Raw genomic sequence first — 24475 nt, 5'->3', positions numbered from 1 at the left:
GTTATTATCAAGGCCCAATGCCTACCTGTATTCTTGTGGGTCAGTCATGAATGGGTTATCTATGGGTTTACAGTGCCTGTAAGTGATATATTGAGTGCAGTGTACTTAGGAAATATGGAAATTAACTGATAGCAGAATGCCAGTTTATTGTATCTGTTTTTGGTTCCAGGTACCCCCCTTAAGGTGCATAGAAAAATACCACAAACACCTATTTAATGCTTCTCCTTATTCCTAAAGTTCTACTAGACCTCTCTTGCCCTGATTGGCTGGCTTGATCAGCATGCTGAATGGAATTTGCCAGATTTCCAGCAGTTGTTTCCCAAAATATAGTAATTCTCTGTAGTCTTTCTCAAACAAGTAGATATCTCTTACAATGCTTCCCCCACATCTGGATCGCCCTGGTTTCTTGGGGGTAGGGATACCAGACCTGCACAGGATTTCAATGAATTTGTGCAGGGAAAACATACTTGGCACCAAGACTTCTTTTTGGTGGGTGAGCTATCATACAGCATTTCTGCAGTGCTTGGGTCTTGAGTCAGTCATCACACAAAGAAGCCTGCTTACCTCACAAAGGTCTGAAAGTAGAGAGTCTGTGAATTCCAGGGTGATGTGGCTTCTATGCATACCAGCAAGTTTGATTACCAACAGTGCCCTGAAAATGTCAAAGTAATACAAAACCACAGAAGTTCTTCACTTCTTTATGTTGATAATTCCATAACTTTGGGATATAAATGGTACTCCACATGTTCGAGTGGACAGGTAGCACAGGAATAAATAAAAACTGTGACCCAGTGACAGTTTTTTAGCGTGTAACTGTTGATAATGATAACACCATCCGCCCATGTGAAATGCTGTTTTATCAGTAGTAGGGTGGAACACTGGGTTATTGGGCATTTGCTGTTTTGCACACATTTGAGAACTTCCTGTCACAGAAATGTGAGTAAATTCTGTCTCTTAAAGCAAAGTTTGACCTGTACAGGAAGTTCTGGATGAGTACTTCCCAGGGTTGTATAGTTGTTAGAAATTTCAGGGTGTTGTAGTTTCCCTAGAACAGCAGACCATGAGATCAAATACCACAGCCACCACTATGGTCTGCTAAAACACTTTTTCAAAAACGTTACTCAGAATTACTTGGCATTATGGGTAATCAATAGTTTGGAATGGTTCAAATGGCACCTTTTACACAAAATCAGATTCTTAGGGACAATAAAAAATACATGCGGCCAGATTTACAAGGCCCTAGCGCCTCTTAGCGCCACACTAGAGTGATTTTGTTTATGCTAATATGGTGTTAAGTAGGCTATTCTCCTTCGCCATATTTATAAAGTGGTGTAATGCATGCATAGCACCACTTTGTAACCCCTTTCACCATATTGTGCCTGCACCAGGCATAATGTATGCAAGGGGGGGCATTCCCCTGCAGGCAGCCCATAAAAACTGTGCAGTGAAGATTACAACATTTTATTGTGCCATTTTTAGCGTCATTTTCAATGTCTATTCAGAGCAGGCATTAAAATGACATGTCCATTACTTTCAATGGGCCTCCCATTACTTCACAGAATTAGAACCACAATTTATGGCGCTAATCCTACAAAGTACCACAATAGCATCATAAATTCTGATGAATTGTCCTAACGTGGTGCACGCATGGTATTATTAGGGAGACGCATGGGGGGTGCAAGAAAAGTGGCGCATCACAGCTGATGCTTCACTTTCTTGTAAATCTGTCCCAAAGTTTTTTCCCACCTTGAAGTTGTATTCATCAGAGTTTTGATTATCAAGTTGTGCATTATCAGTGCACACTGAACCAAAATTGTACCCAATTGTTGGATCTAGGTTTCGTAGAATGCAGAACAAACCACAAGCTGTATACTGACATGTCGGTGACACATTTCTGTTCCATAGCTAGGCGAGAGTCTGTTAGAGCCTTTTCGAGATTTTCTTATGCTAAGAAAAACTCCAACCGTAGTCTGGTTCCTTGCTGGTATACAGAGGTATCTTACTGAGTCACAGAATCATATTCCTGAGCCACATAAAAATCCAGGCATTGTTTGGAATTTTTCCTGTGCTGATTAGCAAATAAACCAGATACATTCCGCACATATTTGTGGGCATGGACATATTTTCCAATTAACGATATTGTTCACTGTAATTCTTATACACTGCATTTGAGCATACTATACAAACACCTTCCTTCACTAAGTGATAATTTTCACCTAAGCCAAAACTGGATTATACACTTTCCAGTTTATATAACACCATTGATAATGATTCCATAAGAATTACCTCCCTAGGTTTAGTTTACAAGTTTTTGTTGACTGAGATTTTGTACACACTTTGTAAAGTGCCAAGATGTTCATTATTCATCCAGAAGAGGCTGAAAAAACAACCTGTATCATCTCGTGTTCAAAGACAAAAACAACAATATATATGTGGTGTATATAATCCTTTAAAATTATGTCAGTTACTTTTTTTAGATTGTTTCAAATCTTTTTTTGTATGAGTTTCAAAGACGTTGGTCCTGAAAGAGCAAAGGATAACTTTACTTGCAGTGCACAAATTAAGTTACATTAAAAGATTTCTTATTACGGTAATATAAGCAGCATATTGTTTGAAAATAATCTTTTAGATCTTGAACATATATTTAATTAAATCACAATAACAAAGAAGATGGTGTTGGAATTTCGGGCATAGTCACAAAACTTAGCTAAATGTTTACAGTACTGAAAATGAAATATAAGCATTTTCAATGCAACATGGCTCACATTTGCTCGAGTTCGAGCTATTTGCGTTGTAAACTCCTAACCTAACTTTTCATACAGCGTGATCGCACTATGTAAAATGCAGCACGATTGCGCTGAAATTGAAAACGAAAAAAATGGAGAGCCATCGCACTGCAGGAAAAATTAACAGAAAAAGTAGTCCAGAAACCAGGTTCAAAACATCGATCCTCTTATGTTTCTAGTTGTTTACGGTGCTGTGTAGGCGGGCTACACACCGGAAAAGGCATGACCTATGCATGCCTTTCACAAATGAAAGCAGGCAGATTTAAAGAGCAAGCCCGGGAACCAATGAAAGAGACTGATGTGACCTGGGCGTGGTTGAAGCCCGAAGAGAGATTACTTTATGGACGGAGCGCTTTGCGCTCGCCCATAAAAAAACAAGCATTATCAATGCTACGGGTCTCGCATTTGTTCAAGTTAGAGCTATTAGCCTTGTAAAGCAAAAAAAAAAACAGCGCGATCGCGCTATGTAAAATGCAGCGCGATTGCGCTGCGTGGAAAATAAACAGATAAAATAGTCCAGACTCCTCGTATGTTTTTGGTACTTTATCGGTGCTGTGTAGGTGGGCTAAACACCGGAAAAGACATGAGGTATGCATGCCTTTCACAAATGAAAGCAAGCGGATTTTAAAAGGCAAGCCCACAAACCAAAGTAAGTGAATGATGTGGCATGGGCGTAGGTCGCCCATAAAAACAAGTGTAAAATCACAACCGTTAAATAAATTAACGTTCAATATTTTTTGCCCTGCACGCACGAAGGCATACGCCATGTAATATAATAATGTAGAGAACATTTAGCTGTTGAAAAGGTGCATTTAGTTATTCTGGCTACAAAAATGTACGTCTGGAATACTATGCAAACACTGTGTCATGCCTCTTGCATCCTAGTGGCTTGTGCCCAGGTCACTAAAAAGGCATCTTCTACAGGGCTGCAAGCCCTAGAAGCACCAGATATTCTCAAATCAAGAACTACACTTTCTGCCCGACCCTCCACATTCCACATCATATTCAAGATCTGCTAAATGCCAAGCCATTTGAGATGCAAAAAAATAGACAGAGGGCCTGGCCTGGCAGTTTGGGCTGGACTGCTTATACTAGAGCAGGGTCAAGACTGATAAGCACATGACTTGGTCCAAACTAAGGTGGCTACGATGTACTGGGCTGGGTCCTGAATAATTACCAATGGCTGAAATTAACTGAAGCATTCCTTCCTCCTAACGAAAAATGTGTGAATAATCAAAATATGTAAGAATAATGTAGTAATATGTCATATTGCGATGTATAACCTATGTTTTGCATTAATTTGAAGAATTAAATTAGCTGAAGTTATGGCCTAGTCTTTTCCAGGCCTCACACAAGAAGCTGAATTTCTAGCGCACTGAAGAGAAGCAGATGTCTTAACCTGACCCTGAACCACCCCATGTTAAAGTTGCTTAGCTAGAATTTTCTGCAATGTACCGACGGATAGCAGATGATGAAGTGAAATTGATACAATTATGTGTAGAGTAGGCTAAATGTACTTTCCCAGGACTTGAACAATGGGAGCACTAACTGAAGAGGAACATGCAACATTTTCGATACCTGAAGAGCCGGATGATGAAGACATTGTACAGTGGACTAATCTGTGAACTGTGAAAGAAAAAATATTAGAACTAATAGATTTGAAAAATTAATATTATAGGTGAGAGTGATATCTGCTGATTGACTGACAAATTAGAAATTAGGGGGACGGACTGAAAAACTCGAATAAAAAGTCATGACGAAGGGCTAAAACTTCAGATGTGGGAGAATTAGGGGTGAGATGCTGATGACGTCCGGAGACGCGGTTCGAGATTCTGTCATTGGGCTCATGCTTTTGAGAGCCTGATGCGTTGCTAATCTATTGATGACCTGAAGACGAAGATTGACTTTGTTGCTGATCCATTCCGTGGATAGGTAGCTATGACAATGTGACTGACTAACTTTGTGCCTGTTCTTCTAGGTACTAACTGTGCTGTTTGATAGTTTTTCTCTTAGCTAGATGCTTTTCAAATTCACGTTTTCTAAATTGTTTTGCATGAAGTCCCACATGCTAATGCCAATCTGGGTTAGTTAAGGGTTCTTGACAGTGACAAATGATTGACGGACTGATTTGCTGAACTCTGCTATTAATGTTTCTATATTCATCTTTATTGCCTTATGTTGAAGCATTTGAGCATATTTTTCTCAAGTTTAGATTAGATTGTGTCATTGGTGGTTGCTAATAAACTAATTCTGAGCTGATTAAATACAGTTTGAGTTAATCAAATGCATTATATTGTAATTAATAGGGAAATAAAAATTGTTAAATGCTTCATTGAGTTGTGGTTATTCGTGAAATGATGGTTATAATTGTTTTGGAGACTAGTAATTCTCTTAGTGGTTACTGATTGATTACATTGATTATTGATGTCGTTGGTCGCTACGTGATTAGGATACTCCATGCGATCCAATAGGTTCATCGGCCTATACGCGTCCCCTTGTAAGTTTACTTATTAGGGACCAAGCACTTTCGCAGTTTTAGTAGCAGTTTGATGGATAGTTTCCTTGGAAAACTAGTTATGTGGTGACTTATGTTTATGGTGGTAGTTTAAGTTAGGGTTAGTTGTTTGTTTTTATGAGGTTAGAATTTTGTTTTTCTGAAATGGCAATTGTAGCAAAGATGATGTCCCCTTAAGCCCAGAAATGATTTTCCTAGATCCTGGATCCTGCTAGTAAAGATGAGTACGTTCTCAGCGTACTTGTGATAGTGTGAAAGTGGTAGGTTGCGCTTGCAAAGGCTTATGCAAATTACAGGTGAATTGTGATGTATGAGAGATAAAGTAGGGAGTTTGCGTACTCCAGTTGAAGTTTAGTAGGAATGTGTGTACTTCGCAGTATGAGAGTAGGGAAATCATCGAACTTCATATGTGTGTCGCGCTTTGTGCTAAAAATATGTCCACGTGGTTGTTGGTGATGTACGGACCATGCGTGTTCTAGGGCTCCGGAGTATTTTGGCAAGTGTAGGAGACACTTGGTTATATGTTGTAATATGGCTGGTTTAGTAGGTTTATCTGGCGTGATCAACAAGTCGGTGTGTGAGTTAAGCGAGTAAGATACATTTTTGACTGAGATTTGGCGAGTCCTATGTGCACCAGGACAGACCCATTGATCAGTTGAGAGTGAAATTTGCGGGGCGAATTTTACTTGCAAATGTGGGAGACTGAGAAAGAAGAATAGCTACATGAGCGTGAGGGCCATTAGTGAAAATCTGTAAGGTCTCTGAAGCGATTGTGTACCCTTTCCTGTAGTAAACCAGCAGATTTGTTTTGATTATTGGTTTTTGGATTAATGCTCGCAATAATTTTGTATTAGTTATGCATGAGTTGAAGTTTAGTAGGACAAGCCGCAAGATTTTGTCAGCCGCAGTGTGTGAGTGTGACATCAGAGTGTGCTGCGCTGGGATAGATTGGTTAGTGAAAAGAGTTGCGAGCGGATTGGCAGCCGTCCGTAAGAGGCAATTAGTTTAGCGAGAGAGAGAAGGGAATCCTGGGAGTAAAAGTCATTTCCTTATTGAATCAAATACAAAAAAAAAACAGAGAAAATTACGTTTTTCAAGGCCTTCAGAAGTGCCATGAAGGGCGATTCTTACATTAAGGCAACAGTTTGGGAGCCAACCCCACCGGAAAATTCTCCGGCATATATTGTGATGGAGGAGCGAGGTGTCGCTCCATGCCTTTCGTTAAAGCTGTGGTGCAAATTGACAGAGAAACAGGGAGCTTTAGCATTTCCAGAGCATGGAACTTTTAATTTGAGAATTTTGGATTAGTTGTGAATGACATTATATGAGACAAAGCCACTTCCGAGGCCAGCACAGTTTGAGGCTTTAGCAGTTTGGGAGCTTGTAGCCAGACAGAAGCAAGAGATGAAATTCCAGAGGAGAATAAGAAAGGTAGAAAAGTCCTTGGCAGAAGCAAGGTGGGATTGGGAACAGAAGAAGTGGAGAACTGAAACATTGCAAGGTGTTAAGTTGTTTCCTGCTATTGCAGAATGAGATGAGTCTGACGAGAATGAAGATACTAGCAAGAGAGAAAAGAGTTCATCAGGGGTAAAAAGAAGAAAAAGACCTATGTAGAAGAAGAAGATTCAGATGTTGAGTATCTTTTTACACAATTTTTTACACAATTGTTGAGGGACCAACCTCCGCCAAGTGCAGTGCATGTAGGGGATCCGAGTACTAGTTCTGCTCCAATTGCTCCAGTGTTGGGGACAGTGGGACCAGTGGAGACAGATAATGAATAAGTAAAAGGGGTAGTACAGAGTACTCCTAAAGCAGTGACTACTTCGGTGGTCCAAGTGCAGATGCACCCACCATTGATACAGAGAATTTATCCAGATATACCAGTTCTTGAAACAACTTCGAACTTAGTGGTCCCGACGGAAAAAGTGGCTCCAAAGTCAATACTAGTTCAGACTGAGCCGACTCCAATGTTGTTGCCTCAGACACAGACACAGGTTTTGCCAAAGTTTACGCCAATGACAGGGACTCAGTCAGATGTGACATGAGTGATGAATCAGAACATGGAAATAGCTCTTCCACAAAATGCGAGTGTTAGAGCAGCACCAGATGCAATATCGCTACCGATTACAGTTGGTCCAGCGGTACCATTGTTTGCACAAAAGAAAACAATTGCAGGAGATCAGGGTGAAATATCACAGAGCCTTGTGAGGAGGGGAGTGAGTGATCATGTGCAGGTGGTATCGTCTATGGATCACACCTTTGATGGATCTAGACCTTTAATGGATCTTAGTCCACTTGTTGCGCTTCCAGATGCAGTAAATGGCCCAAGTGCAAGTCAGAGCAGTTATTCATGAAATGATGGTTGTAATTGTTTGAGTGACTAATGATTCTCTTAGTGGTTACTGATTGATTACGTTGATTATTGATGCCATTGGTCACTACGTGATTAGGATACTCCATGCGATCCAAAAGGTTCATCGGCCTATACACGTCCCCTTGTAAGTTTACTTATTAAGGACCAGGTACGTTTGCAACGTGCTCACTGTGCCATTAGAATTAAGCTGCACCTGACTTGGTCTTGTGTTGCTTGTGTTCTGTTTCAGAATGGGCCTTTCCTGGCAGATTGGGCGGAACAGTTCCTATTGGAGCTGGGTGAAGATTGATTTGAATATGGCTTGGTCAAACCTGAGTTGCAATGGTGTTCACAGTAACAATGGCCTTGGATACAGACCGAGATTACTCCAGGCATTACACCCATCCCTTCTTTTGCAAAGAGAGTGGTTGCAGCAGGTCTTGTAAAATAAACTAAAGTGTGATTGGAAAATTTGTACGACCAAATTCTGACTCATTTTCCTATATTTTGCCAGTATCCAGCACCAGCTAAATAGCTAAATCCTACAATAAAATGTACTCTTTTGCAATCATTAAAAAAAATGGTAGCTCTGAACCTCACTAATATTTCTAAGCCTTTCTGGTCAAAGTGCTTCTAATACCAACTATTTCCAACCTCCTTTGTTTAAAGAACAAATCCAACAATTTGTGGGTACAAGCGCTCCTCATCCAATGTGTCTGTGAGTTGTTTCAAAGGAAGCAAGTGTCATGAGTGTCAATGTCAGAAAATAGCTTAGCAAAAGGGAATTGAAGGGGAGGAAGAACCTAGGGCTTGTAAGGCTTTCAGTTATGTCAATTCTTCACTTTATGGAAGTCCTCAGTTACCTGTGAGCCTTAAGAAGATCTGCCATAGTTTGAAAATTAACCTTACCAGAACAAACTGGTCAGCTTAAAGATAGATATGAAACAGCTTTATGAACATTAACTCAGTCAGTAACATATATATGCAAAAGCCACAATAGTGTATCTTTCTGCCTTTTTCCTAGCTGGAATTTGAGAAAATACTTTTTAGGAAATCAAATCTATAGGAACATTACAGCATTCCATAGCACTTACACTTGTGTTACTTTTTAAAATGCAAGTGTGTGGAGCTTACAATCCATTTGGAGGCTGGGCTTAATTAAGTCATAGTCATTACAGCTGGTTTATACAATATTAAAATGTGCATTTTAGATATAGAACATTGGTGTCTAGAGGTACTAAGACTTTGTGCTATTTCTAGTGTGATGCAAGTTGAGGCAGAGCACTGAAATGCGCCAACAATGACTTTCATTCCAATGATAAGGGTATTTTGCACTGGGAAGTTGCCCTTTTCACTGCACCAAATCCACTTCAGATCATTTTGCTCCAAGGGTTTTTTATAGGGATAGCACATAAATCAATTCACATAGTCATAGGTTTTGCCTCAAATCCTGATCCAGGCATAGAAAACTAGCACCTAATTAAAACAGATGCAAACAATTGGAAATGTGTTGATTTTACCAAGAAACCAAAACCTCAATGTGTTCTGCACACAGCAAACATTAAATGCATCACATCCTTCTGTGTTTGTCCATGAATAGGACTTTAAACTGCCAGCATATGCTTCCAGTACAAATTCCATGCTAGTCAGTGCACACTCATCGTTGCAATAGAGAGAAGTTGTCAGTTGTATAGGGCATCCTGGTGGTGACCAGCTCACTTGATAATACCAAATGCAGGTCAGCCTTGGTATATATGGCTCAGAGCTGTGTTATCTGCTTTAAGCAGCATATCCAAGTTATATTGGATGCTTCACTCCATTTTGTGATATTTTGGTTTGTGTATACGTTCATCATTAGAGCTAGCCAGGATGGATACTTGGATGTTCTTAAGCCTTTCACATTATGAAACAGAAGATGTTTCCCAGTATCGCAGTATCAGCAAATCTGCAATTTGACATTCAAAACAACCTACACAACTTGTACAAACTCTACAGCTATTCTACAAAAATACCTGATATGCCAATACAATAAACACGTTATTACCATGTTTAAGAAATTGTAGATGCAATATGGGACCTGATTATCAAGCCCACTTTATCCTTCAGTCAAATACACCAGTTATCAAAAAACAAAATATTAAATATTTGTGTGGAAACACAAGAGACAGATGGATATCCTATAAGGAGTACTTGTCCAATACCTACATGTTTTTCTATCTTGAAATCCTGAATGCAGATTATTAGACCTGTTAGCCTTAAGGTAGTCTTCCCCAAACGTTTAGCCTTTACACTCCTATTTTTCAGAATTCATTTTTGCTGGCATTTGGACTCTGCGAAGTTTACCACTGCTAACAGGTGCGAAAGTGCTTGTGCTCACTAACTAAAACATAGTGAAGTTGGCTTACACCTGATTGTCATATTTAATTTACTTATATGTCTCTAGTAAAGTTTAAATCATATACCCATGGCCTGTAAATTAAATGTTACTAGTGGGCCTGCAGCACTTATTGTGTCACCCATTTAGGTAGCCCCTTAAAACGTGCCAGGTCTTCCTTTGCAGCCTAACTGCAGTATTAAACCTTTTATTGCACATAAGACATCCTTAAGGTAGGGCCTGGGTAGTCCATAGGGCAGGGTGCAATGCAATAAAAAAGGTTGGACATGTACTTTTAAGTTTTACATGTCCTGGTAGTGAAAAAATCCTAAATATGTTTTCCACTACTGTGAGGACTCCCTCTCTGATAGGATAATGTTAGGTTGCCATAGTGCATTTAATAGGTGCTAATCCTTTAGTTGGGAAAAGGTAAACATTTCATGTTTAGTGTCTGAGAAATTGTAAAATAACATCTGTTTTAATGGTAAAGTCAAAATGTAAATTGCAGTTTTGAAAATGCCACTTTTAGAAAGATAGCATTTTCCTGCCCTAGCTATTTGGTGCCATCAGCCTGCTCCTGGGACACACACCTGGGTTGAGTTTGGCAGTTGGACTTTGTTTATTCCTCCCAGAGAGCCACAAAACAAAGGGATGTGGTATGCCTGGATGGGTTATCGCTATCAAGTTGGAGGCATAGCCTGCACCCTGCCTTCACACAAAGTACTTGTCACCACTGCATTCTTCATTCAGCCAGCTTGAAGCCAGGTCAGAGAAGTAGGAAATGTCAAGCTGTTCAAAGGGAAATTTGCCTTCTTCACAGAAGCACCTTGAACAAAAATAGGACCCTTAGATTCACTCTTCAGTTCACTTTCTGAACTTGTGGATGGGCCCTAAAAGTACTGCTTAGTGCTGTGGCCTGCTGTGCACTTCAGAAGGCTGCCGTGCTGCACCAGGAAGGACTGTTTTTCTTCCTGAAGCCTGCCTTGAATCCTCAGAGGCCTGGTCCACTTCTTGAACCCAGGACTGCCAGAGTGACTCCAAGGGCTAGTTGGTTGGCCTCTTGATTAGAGCTTCAGGGACAAAAAAGTCTCATACCATCTTGAAGCTGCACCTGTACCCAACCTGAGTGAGCCCGAACCCCCCGCATTCCTGGATCCTTGGCAGTGGTGTGTTAAAGGTGCCCAGATAGTCAAAATACGAAGTTGCTCTGAGAACTGAGAGGAGACCGGGACTGACCTGCTCATCTATCCACCCATGGTACAGTGCTAGATTGCCTGACTTTACTGCAGCTTGGGCAATGTTCTGCTGCTCAGTATCAAATCCTGTTCAGTGGTCCCTCGCCAAAGGGGTATTCAGCACTGTGGAACTCTTGTCACCTACAGCCTCCAGCTTCACCTCACTGGACATTTTCAAATTACAAAAAAAGAAACTAAGTCTGAACATATAAATCTTTACTTCAGATTTGTCCAGCAGCTCCCCAGTGACAGCACACCTCCCGTAGGCACTTCCTGAATGCTTACCCCACTGAACTTCTACCTCCTCAGTAAATTGTTCTTTAAATTTCTTCTATGTCCGAAGGTAAGCGCTGACTTTGCCTCAGTCTAGCTTTTCTATCAGACACGCTAATGGCGGTCAGCTTTAATTTTCACCGTTGACCCAGTCTCGCATGACAAGATGTCTGTGGTTGGCACATTGGTCTTTTATGAACTAACTGTAAAAATGGATATCTCCAGTTCTACTGATTGGATGTTTGTTCTCTTGGTGTCAAATGATGTATTAATATTTGCTAATTTCTCTAAACTGGTGTAGGATTACCCTTGTGTTGCATTTTCACATTATTACTGTTTGTGTGCTGCAAAGATACTTTACACATTGCTTGTATGCGAGGCCACCAGAGGGTTAAGCACTATGGGCCTGATTCTAACTTTGGAGGACGGTGTTAAACCGTCCCAAAAGTGGCGGATATACCACCTACCGTATTACGAGTTCCATAGGATATAATGGACTCGTAATACGGTAGGTGGTATATCCGCCACTTTTGGGACGGTTTAACACCGTCCTCCAAAGTTAGAATCAGGCCCTATATATTTTACTGACTTTTGTGGCCTACCCTGACACGGATTGTGGCTGTTGCTTGAGCAAGGTTAACACTCCACTCAACCAGCAACCCAATTTTTCACTATGCTTTGTGCTTTTTTACACTATTTTTACTTAACCCTTTCGAAATTCATCTAAGGTTTCCATTAAGCTTCTTTTGAAAGTTTGCCATTTTGGTGTCATTTTGCCCAAGAAATTATCCTTTACTTTTATAAATTGGAGTAGGATTTGTATTGTGTACATTTTTGCTTTTTGAACTGTTTGGACCTTACTAATCGCGTTACTCATTTTCTCTAAGTTTAGCCTGCCTGCTCTCTGCGATACCTACTCAACTCAAGTTTAAATTACTGAAACATTTTACTAGATCTCAATCCACCCCAGGTAATACACCATTTTCTCACAATCTACCTTTGCCTTTTTCATGGTATAACAATGAATTATATTTGTTCATTTATTTTATATTGTCATTCCCTACAGTAGAAACCCATTGATGTGGTGTTTATTTCAAAAGACGTAACAAAGATTTTTGCACATTGCTCTTTGTATTCTGTCAAACTCGCAGTGTGCTCATTTGTTTTTCAACATTGAGTTTTACAGATTTTTGTTCTTTGTCCATTGTAATTTACTTCCTGAAATATTTGATCTTGTAGTTGCCCAAATGAACAGATACAAGGGAACTTGTAGGCAAGGCTTTAAGTAATGTATTTAATTAGTATGTGGTATGCGGTATGTGGGTGTGTCATTTTACGATATTCATGTTTTGAAATAAGCCCTCCATTTGTTTAAAAGAACTAGTGCATCTTTCTATTTCATTCACTGTTTGAAGACTCAGTGATTTTAGTATGGTATTAATCACTGTTGCAAGGCCTTGATCAGTCAGCTCTTCTAAATATCCATAGATAGATAATAAATATATTACACCATCTCTGGAGTTATCAAAGTTGTTGATTGACTTATAATACAACTGAAATACTGTAGGCAATATGCTTGTTATTCTACATTTCATGATGATCCCAATGCAGTTGTCATCTTTGCCTCAGAGTCTACCACCACCTTGTCTTTGGTTCAGCTACAGTCGCCGACATTGCTAAGACGGACCTCAACTTCATACACAAGTTTTTTTCAGACCATTACAAATATTTGGGATGTCTCTATGTATCATATTCGTTAGTTTTCAAAGTGTTGTTTAGTTCACACATTGAGCACAGACCCTTAATCATCACCACCAGGCCTGGTAAGTCCTTCACTGGGAGGCCAATGTTTGCAGGATTCACTTTTCACCTTTTAAGATATTGGGCCTTTGCGTCTTTGTCACAATCTTTAACAACTTGCCTGGAAAACAGGACACAACTCTACTTCCCACAATGCCTCCTTTCCACAGTTCCAGCTAAAATGTAGCGTATTTTATTTATTTCTAAAGTGTGATGAAAACAAGATTTTAATAGCATCAAAACGAATCAGTACACTTTATTTGGTAATGCACTAATGATAAATATTACTTGAAACCCAATTTCCACAAATTATCTTTTTTTTTTTTTGCAATTTTGTCATTTTCAGTAAAACCATATCAGTACAAATTGAGTGACCAATTCAGTGGGAAACAGGCTGTTTGTAATTGACAGTGTGCTACCACATGATGCTTTAGTTTCATTACAAAAATCACCCGCCTCTTGTTTATTAAAGTGGGTGGCAAAGGTTTGTCATTTTAAAAACTGGGTAGTGGCTCTAAAAAGTTTGGTAGGCACTGCTCCATTTGTTAATGTGATCACTGCAGACGTCTGTGTGCGTAACCTGTAGCCAATGAACTTATATATCGTGCAGCAGGAAATAGTCAAATATATTTCAAGTGATAGGGGGTCCCCTCCTGTCACAGAAAGCACTGCAAATGTATAATTTATTATATTAAAACAGCATTACACACAGTATACAATAGGCTGCCCAAAAAAGTCCAAATACGTTTAGGTTGAAGATAAAAAAGTGCTTCCAAAGTACATATTTCAGTAATACACAGATTGCATCTAGTGTAAACATGTTTTATAACTTTTCATTAAAAGCATGCATTTCACAGCTCAGTTTGTAACACCCTTGCTTTTAAAAAAAACTCTTTCTGATCAGGGTGCTTAACACAACTCCATTATTTAAAAGCCAATACTGGCTTCCAAACAGTCTTTACATATGCAGATTAACCAATTGCACACATTTACATTTCTTTCAGGCAACCTGGCAAGAAGGGTTTCTTGTTTAACTGTATGTCCTCCCCCAGGATAATAGCACAGGAGACTTCCGCCCTTCCACCACAGGTGAAGGATCGCAACCGTCCAAATTAACCTTTGTCTTTTAGCAGAAAGGCCAAAATTATGGACAAATGCCATCTGTTGTAACATTAATCACAAACAACAGATATTACTTTTATGGACAGACTATGTCAGTGATACTCAAAGTATGTCCCAGAGGGCACATGCAGTGCTCCTGACCTTTACATGCAGCCCCTTGATCAAAAGCAGCACTGGGCTGCTGTTTATTCAATTCAGCACTATGATCAAAAGGATGTCAATTAAATAGACACACCTTCATTTAAACGTTAATTGAAGGTAAAATAGGGAAGTAACTAGGTTGTCATGCATCTTTACCTTTCTGAACACCTTTATTTTGAAAGAAATATTGTAGCAAAAGTGGCAAAATCTGATAAGGTCTCTTAAAAAAATAATAAAAAACGTGTATTTCATTAACATGGAGAGGCGTTTCACCTAAGCACATCATATTATATCAGTGCATTGAGAAGTATTTTCATTTTAAGCAATAGTTTTGAAGCATAAATTCAGAAACAGGAGAGTGCCCTGAGCACTGTCTGTCAGTCATTCCATCAAATGCAGACAGGCACCACTTTTACCTGCGTGCCGGGATCAGCTGTCAGGGAGAAACACTGCATGTGTGTTTTGTCATCGAACATTTACAGTATACCACTGATCCTGCAAATTTCATGCATATTCATGCAACAAAGAAGGGCCACATCTCACAAATTTTTCAGCAGGACTAGTTTTTGACAAGTGCAAGCTGGGCTCAGGTCCAGGGCACCAATTTCCAGAGGAGCTCTCTGTATTAAGGTCCTGCACACAGCAAGCTCTCTCATACTTTGCTCCAGCATTTCAGTTTAAAGTTATTCTATCCATTTCTAGATGTTGCACTTGATATATTTATCAGCATCCTTCCATGCCTTTCTATCTACCTTTCACCCCTTGCTGGCGTACACCACCAAGCCCTCCCCACCACAAAAAACAACTTGGCACCAGCTTGATGGAGTTAAGCTGTGGGTGATTCAGGTGAGTTGGGGGAGGTGCAGATGTTTGTAATTACATGTAGTCAGCCAGAGTCTGACCTGTGAATAGGCCCCCCGTGGCCTCATTTTATTTACCGGCAGAAGCAAGGGAACCAAATTTCTTTTGGGGCACACTGTGATCAAGGGTTGTGTTAGAAATTGGATTTCTAGTTTGCAAAGGTATGCCCCCTGTCCAAGCAGAAAGCACAATCCTAGTCAGGGTAAGTCAGATACACACCATAAATTAACCTATGTGCACCCTCTTGTTGCTTGACAAGGAACAGACAGGCTTACCTTAGAAGGTAGTGTGTGAAGTATTTGTGCAACATTGAAAACAGTAAACCAGTGAAAACACCACACAAAACTAATCCACACTAGAATAGAATAATAGGGCCTAATTTAATGAAAAAACAAGATAAAAAAGATAAAAATCCAATAAGTATAAGTCGAAATATGAATTTTTAAAAAATATCTGCCACTGTAGTGCTTGGGAACTTAAAGCACCAATCAAGGCTCTCTGGTCATTATAGAGTGAGATAAATCTCAAAATTCATGGCAACCAAGATTGGGGTGTGGGCTGGCCATGGGGACCAACCTAGTTCACTGAAAAAGTACCTTGAGTGGAGGGTTGCATCAACATCGAAGATCCAATCAAGGAGCAGAAGGGATGATGAGAAGGAGATGCATTTGTTCTGGCCCCTGCAGTCAGGCAAGGGCAGTCATTGAGCCTCGCAGTCATCAATGCAATATCTTCTTGCAGTAGTGCAGTGTCAAACTCTTTGCCACAAAAGTGATGTGTCACTGTCGAGCTGCACAGCCGCCGATGTGAAGGCGATGGGTCGGAACTGAGGACGATAAACCAGTTCTAAGCCGCACAGTTGGTGCTGCAATGTCCTTGTCCTTAGTAGCAGAGGCGATGTGTTGGCCTCGAGGAGATATGCAGTGGTTCCAATCAACACAGTGATGATGTTGCATTGATTTCTGTGGATTTCTTCTGTAGCAGAGTGGAAGGAAGTCTTTAATGTCACTGAGACTTCAGGACAAGAGGCAAGTCCGCAAGCCCTTGGAGTCACTTTTGTTCTGGGGATGTAGAGATTAAGATCCAGACCTTCTTACTCCTAGGCACGAAGGACAGCAGATAGCGGGGGAGACACAGCAAAGTAGGAGTCCAGTAAAGTTCCAGCAGAGTAACAGTCCCTTCAGCAGCACAGCAGTTCTTCTTCATGGCAGAATGTCCTTAGTTCCAGGAGTGTACTTATTTGGTAGGGTCAAAAGTCCAGTTGTTATATCCAATGGTGCTTTTGAAGTAGGGGATACTTTAAAGAGAGGCCCTTGAAGTGCACAAAGTCCCTGCCTTCCTGCCTATGTTCCAGACATGCTACAGGGAGTTATGCAGCCCTTTGTGAGGGCACAGGACTCAGCCCATTCAGGTGTGTAAGATCCTCCCTCCCATTGTGCCCAGGATGGGCCATCGGTATGAAGATGTACACTCAGTCACATCTACGCACCTTTCGTGTGTGGTTGTGTGAAGAGAATACACAAGAGCCCAGTTGTCACCCACCCAGATGTGTATTCAGAGACAGGCAGAAGGTACTAGATGATTTGAAGTACAAAAATGCCAATTTTCTAAAAGTGGCATTTTCAGAATTACAATTTAAACTTTGACTTCACCATAAGAAGTGATTTTAAATGTGTGATTACAGAGACACAAAACTTGGGGATCCCATCTATTCCCAGTTGGAAGTTACACTTACAAAATATAACGAGGCAATCCCAATGCTCATCTATGGGAGCTAGGCCTTGCAGTAGTGAAAAATGAATGTACTAATTGTTCACTACATGGACACGTAAAAATACATGTCCAACTTTTTAAATAAATGGCACCCATGACCTTGGGGCTGTCCGGGGCCTACCTTAAGGGTGACCTATCTGTAATAAAAAGGAAGGTCTAAGCCTGGCTAACTGGTCAGGTCGACATGGCAGTTTAAAACTGCACACATAGGATCTGCAATGACAGGCATGAGTCGTGTTTGAAGAGCTACTGCTGTGGATAGCACAATCAGTGCTGCAGGCCCACTACTAGCATTTAATGTACAGACTCTGGGCAAAGGTAGTGCACTTTACAATGGACTTATAGGTAAATTAAATATGTCAGTTGTCATAAATCTATGTTACCATGTTTTAAGCAGAGAGCATGTTCACTTTAACAGTAGGCAGCAGTGTTAAAATGCCCAGAGTCCAAAAACCAGCAAAAACAAAGTCAGCAAACAGGAGGTCAGAATGCAAAGAATCTGGAGGAAACCACACCAAGAATGATATGCCTAACAGGCCAGTTCGGATTTCAGGGACCCAGGAAAGTCTAACTATGTGATTCAGTGACTCCAGATGGGTAGTGCAACAAGGCTAAAATATCTATCGTTAATCTCAAGGAGACTTTGGTGACATGAGAAATGTTCATGCATTCTGCAGCACATCCTGCAGAATTCCTTGCACTGTGTGTACTAAGCGTAGAACTGTTGAATTGAAGATACTCTAGGGCAAATTTATGAGTCCCTTGTGCTGCCATTGCTTCACTTTTTGTGTTGGAATGGCGGCATCAACCTTGAACACCTATCTGTGAAGCCATGCAAAGACAAATGGCCTCATAGATATGGAGTAAGGGAAGGCAGTGAAAATTGCTGCATTGCCTTACTCAGCACAAGGGAGGTGTTCCATGGGTTTTGTGGTAAGTGTGCCCATGCAACACACATGTATTTTGACGCATCCACAGATTTACAAGACCCTGTAAACCTTACAACTCCCCAGGGGAGGTGCAACAAGAAGAAATATCTTTATTTCTCCTTGTTTTAACTCTTTCTATGTGTGCTTAATTGCTTTGTTTTTTTCCTCTATGTTTGCTGCGTCCTGCAGCACACATAGAAATAGGAAAGAGCCTCACAGGATTTGGTTCTGTGCAGGAAGGTGCCCCTTCCTGCACAAAAACAATCCTGCATGCAACACAGACACCCTTGCACAATGGAGTATGGGTGCCTGCCTTGGCACTAGGCAAACCCTTGTATGCCAGTGCAGGGTGAAAGGACAGGAATGCACTGTATGCCTTGGATATGGCACATGACTGCTCTTCATTTTAAAGCAGGGCAGCGCAGCAAGGTGACTTACTGCACTGCTCTGCGCCAAATCCCCAGACCAGAAATATGACCCTCTATTTTTCCACCTAAAAGTGATAGAGAAATTAACTGTTCTCAGGTGATTTTACTGTATACTGATTGTGCAAACTTTTGTTTGCAAAACACTGCACAGGTCGAATTTACCTTTGGAAAGAGGTCCCACGATGTGAAAATATGTGCTGCAATGGAAGGGAAAGAACAGGGACCATACAAATGGGTTACCACTTTGGACGTTTTCCTGTTTTTGAAGAGGGTGCTGTCATGAGATGATGGGGAAAACACACCATGCACCGTTTTAATATTGTGATTTTTATGGAATAAGTTGATACTTACAATTCATCATTTTGCTGCTCATTCTTCTGAGCTATATGTCCTCAGGTAGATAATTCTGGCCTGCACCATCATTTCTTCTGTTGAAAGGAGTATGGTAATAAGTAACATGCTAATTTTAAAGCCTGCAATCTACCTTGCTGTTACTACTATTTCAATTGTACCTATTTTATAGCTGGAACCCGCAGACCACAAGCAGTAAACATATGCAATGTAAAGAATGCGTGGAATGGAAAAGCTGTCTCTGTACAATGTTCTGTCTAATGATTTCCTTCAAACTCCCTCACCATCTCTTTGTATTCTTGTTTTTGTAATCCTCTTTAACCACAAGTGACCCCCATGTAGCACCTTATTTTTGCAATCCTGAGACTGGCATAAATATGTGAAATTTCCAACTGATCATTGGCATTACATTTATACTTTACAAATTATTTTAGAGAAAATAAAACCTTCTAGGGCCATACTATGAAGGGCTGTACTGTTTCACCACAGACCCAAATTCTTGGGGTCATATTTACACGAACAGGTGCATCAGCCCCGATGCGCCAGTTTTTTTGCGTCACCTTACGCCCCTTTAAGAACACAATAGTAGCACTGTATTTTCAATAAAGTGCACCATGGCCCACGTTAGGAAAATAGCATCAACATTTCTGACGCTACTGTGGTGCTTTGCCGATCTAGCACCAAAAATGTTGCAGCTAATCTAGCAAAACACAGAGAGGCCCATGGGCTGATGCACTAGCATCGCTTTAACACCTGTCCTGAGCAGGCATAAAAAAATAGGCTAGAATGGTGCAGTGAAATCTTGTAAATTTCACTGTGCCATTTTTTTTGGGGTCTCACTGCGGGGGAACGCCCCCCTTGCATATATTATACTTGGCACAGAATGCATTGCACCACTCTATAATTATGGTGCGGGGTAGGGGACTGGTCAGTGCCGCCTTAGTTTAAACAGAAATCATGCTAACGTGGCACTTGTAAATATGCCCCTTAGTGTTTTTTGTATGCAAAATGTCTTAACTTCAAACAAAACTCAGACTTTCTTTGAATTACCGTATGAACTTTAACGTATGAATGTTAAAACAAAGCAAGTTGCACAAGGTGAGTACAATTTGCCTCTCTGTTACACTTTGGTTTTAAATGTATGCATTACCTCAGATGAATTCTAAGATATGTTTGAAGATTAGGCACCTTTCATACAAAAAACGGCCAACATTCAACTCAGCATTATATGGTGTAGGGGTGTCACGTACAATAAGCACACTCGGGCACACAGTTTAGATGAAATTGAAGATCTTACAGACTGTTGCTTCATTGTCTAAATGAGGTGTCTCCAACCAGTTGATCGCGAGCTACCAGTAGCTCCTACACCCCTTCAGAGCAGCTCACAGCCTGGAGTTAATTTTTAAACAGGCACAGAGTCAGATTTTCCTTTTAAAGTTAGGAGACGGCTGTGTTTATTTGATACCATTATCATCAAGTTGCAGATAGCTGAGCCTGATAAGGAGCAGTGCTAGAGTCAGATTGCTGACCCAGGACACAGAGGTGAAGAATTGAAGCACTAAAGTATTTAACTCTTGAATAAAAGTCCTTGTCAATTCAGTATCGGAGTTGCAAACAAAATGAAGTTTTACAATGCTTTTAAATCGGACAAAAGTAAAATGAAATCATTGTGTAAATTAATTTCCTTTTCATTTTTAACAAAATGGTTGTATGTTTGTGTTATGCATGTAACAGTGCCACATATGACAAAAGACGTCCTGTGCCACAAACACAAAGAAGATAGGCTCTCAGTTACCCATACATCCCATTTATATGCACAAATGTTCACACATCCCCAGCAATCACCATCTCACTGACACACATGCCAGCCCTGCCACAGACCACCTAGTTAAAGTATTTTGGTCAAACCATAGTATCTGGCTCTATGAGCATTAGGCTTAAAGTCAAGGAAGCTACGCTAGTGTTATTGCCTGGTAACAATGCACAGGTTGTTCAGGTTTTGGGAGTCCACAGTGACTTTCACTGATCAGTAGTAGCTTTCACTATAGCAAAGGGTGGAGACCACAGGTCTAAATGTTACTCTCACTCCAACTGATATTGATGCCTCTCAAACAGTGGTTTGTGAATTAATTTTTTGTCATCTTGAGCACGTACATTAACTCAAAATATCTCTGAAATGGAGTATGTTTTGCTGACAACTCTGGGGTTTATTTACAAGCCCCTGTGCACCAACAGAGCGTCACTTTTTTGATGTTCCTATAGCACAAAGTGCAGACCTATATTTACAAAGCCATGTAATGCCACCCTGCAAGGCTTTTCATGCCCTTGTACATATGGTGAAAGGCAACCCAGCGCAAGTCACAGCATTGGCTTTCAGTGCTTCAGCGAGGTGTACCATGGGTGTTGTTGTGGGTGTTCCCACTGAACACCCATGGTTTTCGACACAGCCCCAGATTTACAACCTAGCATTAATCTGGGGCAGCACCAAAAACATACACGTCCCCAGAGCAGGCATAACGAGGAGAAATGTTTTCATTTCTCCTTGTTTTTTCCTCTTTCCACATGTGCTGCATGTTGCTGCACACACAGAAAGAGGAAAACGACTCTTGCATTGTTTTTGTGCAGGAAGGTGTCTCTTCCTGCACAAAAATAGTCATGGCAACACGACAGACACCTTTGCACCTTGGTGCAAATGTGCCTGTGTTGGCTCTCGGCTTCAATTTCTGCACCAACGCTGGCTGAAGGGAAAGGAACGCACCGAATCTTGCAAATACGGTGCATTCCTGATCTTTTGAATTGGCGTACAGCAGCACAGCAAAATGACTTGCGGTGCTGTCCTGCGCCAATTTTTAGTACATAAGGCCCTGAGTGCATTTAGGTTGATATTGGTTAGTGCTTTATTTTCAGACAGCACAGCTCAGAAACCATGCCCTCTCTTTTCAAACGCGCCTATGCAAATAAAGCAAAGAAGTAAGGTTTTGATTTTTTTTCAAAAGTTGGTGTGCAATGGCTCAGGTGTCTGAGGATGACGAACCCGCTGTTACGATTAACATAGTCTAAAACTAAAAATTATATGGAACCAGAAAAATGTGAATTTTAGATTTAGATTTAATGTAATCAACACCCCAAATTATGAAAATATCAAACAAGTCAAAATTGTTGTTTAAAAAAAAATCAGTTATTTTTGTTTGCAGTTTCCCATTGCTACAATTTTGACATGGAATAATCTTGCAGTAAAAAAAACGATAGTAGAGGATGTAATGCAATATATTTCCGCGAGTAAGGTCCATCAGTGTTTAATACTGCTTGCTTGCCTTACATCAGATACTTCACCGTCATCAGGCGTCAGGGCAGAGAGATGTATTGTATATCTAGTTTTTTACATCATTCATGAGACTGTGATAACTCTTAGATTGTTAATTTATTAATAATGTTATGGATCGTTCCTCTCTCTTCTTCAAACCGACTGAAAGAGTCTCTTTACTTAAAATCGCATTGTGCCTTAAAGTGCTATAAAATGCACCCCTAGCTCTGACATATATAAAAATCTTGTATTTGCATTTGACTACCATTTACTTCTTCTAGCTAAAAATAATCAAAATGAATTTATAAGGAACATTCTTCACTAACTCTTGTAAAGTGCTTTCAAAAATTATATTTTTGTCTGCAATTGAGATACGTGTAAACATGGATATTGTTAGTTAAGTGATAATTCTAATATAAATGCGCATTTCAATTTCCAACAAAAACACTATTTTCTTAACGGGATTTAGTCTTCCAATTCAAAACATTGTGGGATGAGTTAACCATGGCTTTATTCTGGTTTTACATTGATCGCCTGAAATAATTAGCTAAGTGTTATGAAAAATATGTGCTGTGGGGCTCATCCCCAATTCTGGGCGTAAATGCTCTAATAAGACACCCATATTTTCCAATAATGACATGATTAGTATTCAATAGGTGCAATACAACCACATAACCTACTCTTGACCTTACCCTAAGGGTATTGTGCCATAATAACTGAAGACTGTCATCATTTACAAAACTTTCTTTGCTTTCCACAACAGAAGGGAGTTCCCGGCCATAAATCTTCTCAGACCCCATCGTTTTTCCTGTTTGTAAAAAGCCCAAATTGGAAGATTGATAAGGAAAGAAAGAAGAGAAGGAGTGTCTTACCTATTGGGAAAATAAGGAATAATCGGAATATTAAGAATATCAGCAAGTAATCAGGGCATTATCACGAGTTTCTCTCCTCAGAGTGTGGTCTACAGGTGTAAATACAGTGGGGCATATTTAAGAGCGCCTTAGTGTTTCTCTTGCACCACATAACAAGAGCGACAGGCTTCATAAATCTCGGGTAAGGCATAGCAGCGCAAATCGCTGTATTGCGTTAGCCTGCACCAGGGAGGTGTTTCCATGGGTGTTGTGTGGTTGTACCCACAAAACATCCATGGAATTTGACGCATTCCCAGATTTACCAGAAGTGGTAGACCTGGGAATGTACCAGCAGTTCGGGCGGGACTGTTCCCATGAGGAACTGGGTCAAGACTGATTTGCATATGGCGGATCCAAACTGGAGTGGCATAGTGAGCAAAAGAACGATGGATTAAACCCAGATCTGTGACTTGGGGTGTTTGTGTTTTTCAACACTCTGTCCATCATCTTTTTGTGATGGAAAATATTGTAAGCAATATTGTAGTCCATAAATTTAGAAAACTTTGGAAACCAAAATATTGTATTCATTAAAAGAATATTTAAGCTACAAAAATATCAAAGAAAATATTGTGGACCAGAATATCATTCATTAACAGGTAAGGCTATTGAATTTGCTATATTTAGCATTATATTTAATTAAATTTTAATACTGGAGTTCAGAAAAGAATGTATTATAAATAACTACTAATAATGTTAAAGTGCATTATTAGAAAATAAATCTAAGAATACACATATAATATTTTAAACATATAAAACTATTTAAACAATTAATACAAGTAAATTACATTAAGAATAATAAAAGCAAAAACAACAATATAATAAACACATTTACAATAAGAACATATTGAAAATAATTAAATCAACAATTAAAGCATTGTTACATTTATAATTTGCAACTAAAATTTTAAATACACAAAGAATTAATTAAATATTGAAAACAACAATTTATTTTTTCAAAACGTCCTACACTGATTCGTTACAATCACAAACAATTGCTGCTAAATTAACAATTTCTAATTAGATAAAAAATACATTTTATATAAAACATACACACTATAGTAAAGCAACTGATACACAAACATTATTATAATGTAAGCAACATGACTCTAAAATAAATGTTATTTATCAAACTAATTAAAAATGATATTTTATACAACTATTAAATAAAACAATATTATATACAACTTTTTGTAACTTAATAATGAATAGCTAAACAATTATATTATTTCAATTGATATTAAGCCCTACAATATTTTTACCATTACAATATTGTGGATATGATATTTGTAGCCCATAATATTTTTCTATGTTAGTGCGTG

The sequence above is a fragment of the Pleurodeles waltl genome, chromosome 1_1, assembly GCF_031143425.1.
Source record: "Pleurodeles waltl isolate 20211129_DDA chromosome 1_1, aPleWal1.hap1.20221129, whole genome shotgun sequence".
NCBI classification, from domain to species: Eukaryota; Metazoa; Chordata; class Amphibia; order Caudata; family Salamandridae; genus Pleurodeles; species Pleurodeles waltl.
Note: the sequence above shows the minus strand (reverse complement) of the source record.